At 52.0% G+C, this 3,843-nt stretch overlaps 1 pseudogene; it reads left to right on the top strand.

Annotated features, from left to right (window-relative positions):
- LOC136796716 (uncharacterized) overlaps window positions 1-2,686 on the top strand; it is a 4,039-nt pseudogene extending 1,353 nt beyond the window's left edge.
- The last annotated feature ends 1,157 nt before the right edge of the window (window positions 2,687-3,843 follow it).

Below are 3,843 nucleotides of genomic sequence, written 5' to 3'. Positions count from 1 at the left end.
GAGAACAGCTGACCTATTGTATATATATAGACGGACAGGCTCCGCAAATAGATCAGTCTTTGAGAGCACTTTAAGCGTTTCATTTCGCATTCCTCTTTCTTATTATTTTTAGTTTCTCACTTCAGTAAAAGATAACTTATATAAATATATATATAGCAGCAGTTCAAGCGAGTTAGATCTTATTCCTTCTTCTCTTTTTTGACATTGTGCTTTCGCCAATACTTAACTTATATATATATAGAGGTGTATTTAGTATGTATGTATGTATGTTGTGTGTATTTAGTATGTATTCAGGAGTATTTAGTATGTATTAAGTGTGTGTTTACTATGTTAAGTGTATTTAGTACGCAAGCGTGTAAATATGTTAGTATGTATTATAATGTAGGAGTAGTTACATACCTAGCAATAAGAGACTAGATATAAAAAGTAACGTAGGTACGTGTATGTGAGTATGTGTGTTTATAGTATATAGGCATGGGTTATATGTGTGTGAAGGGCACGGGTCCCTTCTTCCTATAGGTACCAAGGCAAGCCCAAACCTTGTGCACCATGAGGTAGATAAACCGTACGGGAAGATAACTGACGGTTTACCGCTCAGTTTCCCTTCCCGAGCCCGCTACCCATTCGGGTATGAGGTCCCTGGACCGAATGGCACTACGGGTGTGGCGCCTGCCCGGCGCCACAATTGAGGCGGAACCAAGGTTCTCCTTAGGGAGACGCCTGGTGTTGTACGAGGGTCTCCCTTGGGCCCGCCACCCATTCGGGCAATAAGGGACTTGTTCCCAAATCAAAACACCATGGCTGGAATCAGGCTTGGTAGTAGGTATCCCATTCCTTCATCTCTTTGATGGAGAGACAGTAAAGAAGTAAGGTGGTGAAGGCCTTCGGGCTAGTACGCCTTTCTTCGTTTCTGTCTCACCTCCATTGTTCCCACTGTCCCTACCAACTAAGAACGTGACGGCTGTGCGGGTTGGATCGGATAGGCTGGATGCTTCGGAGGGGTATAGGTAGCCAGGCATCTTCCTTAGTCTTCTGTTGTCTTCATCTCACGCATTGTCCCTACCTACTGTCTGTGGGCTAGGAGATGAGGATGTGGAGCTTGTCCTGTGGACATGCGAGAGATATAGAGTCCCTAGACAGGAACTATGGGACCACATAAGAGAGAGAGAAGCGGAAAGCTCGATGCGAGGTTGCATGAGCGAGGATGTCTTTCCGGAGTTTCTAACTTTTGTTAGAAACGTCATCCGGACATTGGAGGAGGCAAAGCGACAAGCAATTGGCTTGTAGGAGAAGTAATGGGCCGGAGGGTCCAGGGTAATGTCAGGCCTGAGGGCTCGGGAACCAGGCGGATTGTGTAGAGCCATATTATGGCTCCTAGACTGGTGGGGTTAGGAGTTTTCTCACGTTTGATATTATATAACTGGAGATTACTGTTAACACGTCTCAGACGACGTGGTTTTTAATCTCATCCCATAATGGTCTGGCTGGGTGCTAAGGTAGAAGAAGGTGAAGAGAGCACGCTCCTCTTGGCCCCCTGGTGCCTTGGGGCGGCTCTGGCTGTGATCCTCTCTCCCATTGGCGGGTCTTATGAGGTTGTTGTGTAGAGGTGCTCAGTAGTTTTCTGGTTACCGGAACCATCTTCCCTCCGGCCTACGTGGAAGCCTCCCCCTCCCCACGTTGCTCGGAGGTAGGAAAACCGGTACGAGGGTCTCCCTCGGGCCCGCCACCCATTCGGGCAATAAGGGACTTGTTCCCAAATGTCACTACGGGTGCGACACCTGCTCGGCGTCGCATTAGAGGCGGTACCAGGATCGCTCTCAGGAGCGTTGCCTGGAGTAGACATAGTGGTCGTGTGTTACTGAGACCATCTGTGGATTACCAGGTTATCTGGCAAAACACCATGGCTGGAATCAGGCTTGGTGGTAGGTATCCCATTCCTTCATCTCTTTGATGGAGAGACAGTAAAGAAGTAAGGTGGTGAAGGCCTTCGGGCTAGTACGCCTATTTTCGTTTCTGTCTCACCTCCATCGTTCCCACTGTCCCTACCTACTATCTAGCGAAACCACGGCCAAGGGGACGGGCTTGAAAGAATCAGCAAGGAAAAAAGACCCTGTTGAGCTTGACTTAAGTCTGGTACTGTAAGGAGACATGAGAGGTGTAGCATAGGTGGGAGGCGGTTCTTCGTCGACAGTGAAATACCACTACATTCATAGTTTCCTTACTTACTTGATGAGGCGGAGGGCATCCGCCGGAGTGTCAACACTCCGACACGATGGTATTCCCGCGCCAAGCGCCAAGAATTGCCGGCGGCCGGCAGGACGTGGCGGGGCCTGTGAGAGACCCGCCCTCGGGCGTGCTGACGCGTGCGCCGTCGCTACGGGCCAAGTCGTGACTTCCGGCAAAACACTCCCTAGCGTGATCCAATCCAAAGACACTACCAGACGGGGAGTTTGACTGGGGCGGTACATCTGTCAGATAATAACGCAGGTGTCCTATGGTCAACTCAGCGAGGACAGAAACCTCGCGTAGAGCAAAAGGGCAAATGCTCCCTTGATCCCGATGCTCAGTGCGCATAGGGACTGCGAAAGCACGGCCTATCGATCCTTTTGGCTTGAAGTGTTTTCAGCAAGAGGTTTCAGAAAAGTTACCACAGGGATAACTGGCTTGTGGCGGCCAAGCGTTCATAGCTTAACGTCACTTTTTGATCCTTCGATGGGCGCGAGGATGTTGACAGGTATCGGCGGCCGGGCAGCGAGGAGCCCTACACAATAAAATACAATATACTACCCTGAGCGGTGGATCACTCGGCTCGTGGGTTGATGAAAGACGCAGCATACTGCGCGTCGTCGTGTGAACTGCAGGACACATGAGCATTGCGGCCCTGGGCTAGAACCAAGGGCCACCCCTGTCTAAGGGTTGTCTTATCCGCGGGAGTGGCGGTGATTACGAGACGTCGGCTATATGCTGTGTGAGAGGTATACGCCTCGACGGCCCAGTCGGAAACGTGGGAAGAGCCCTCACTGACCTCTGATCAGGTGGGACTCCCCGCCGAATTTAAGCATATTAGTAAGCGGATGAATAGAAACTAACAAAAATTCCCCTAGTAGTTGCAAGCGAACAGGGACGAGCCCAGCACTGAAAGGCCATCTTGATTCAAGTCCATCTTGAACGGAGCCACGGTCCGAAGAGGGTGCCAGTCCCGTAGATGACCAGTGCCGACCCCGGGTGGGTCCCTCCTTAGAGTCGGCCTGCACTCTCAAGCATCCCTAAGCGGGTGGTAAACTCCATCTAAGGCTAAAGTAGTTCAAGAGTACGTGAAACCCCGAAACGGGAGATTTACATCTCGCCGGGTCCGCACCACGACTGTGGGGATGACCTTTCGCCGCCGTCTCCCCGCAAGGCCGAGCGTTTATCAGGGGGAGCCTTAACGGACACCCCCGGGTAGGCGCTCTGGCCCCTGGCGGGAGAGCACTCCGGCACGGCCCAGTACGCCAGTCGGCGGCGCTTCAGATTCGGGAACTTATCTGACCCGTCTTGAAACTCGGACAAAGGAGTCTAGCTTGTGCGCGAGTCATTGGGTGTAAAACCTAAAGGCTAACATAAAGTGTCAGCGGTGCCTGCGCACCGCGTTGGGAGGATGGGGCGCCTCACGATCACTCGTCGACGCACCAGGAGCTCACACGCTGGTACCCGAAAGATGGCGCTTCTCTATAAGCGTTCGAGTTCCCTGGAAGCCTCTAGGAGGGAGATAGGGTTTGGAACGCGAAGAGCACCGCACTTACGGCGGTGTCCGGATCTTCCCCTCGGACCTTGAAAATCCGGGCGAGGGCCACGGGGAACACC

Source organism: Halyomorpha halys, unplaced genomic scaffold (assembly GCF_000696795.3).
Source record: "Halyomorpha halys isolate HHAL.00 unplaced genomic scaffold, Hhal_1.1 Scaffold2050.1, whole genome shotgun sequence".
NCBI classification, from domain to species: domain Eukaryota; kingdom Metazoa; phylum Arthropoda; class Insecta; order Hemiptera; family Pentatomidae; genus Halyomorpha; species Halyomorpha halys.
Note: the sequence above shows the minus strand (reverse complement) of the source record. Positions and strands in the feature narration are given on the sequence as shown.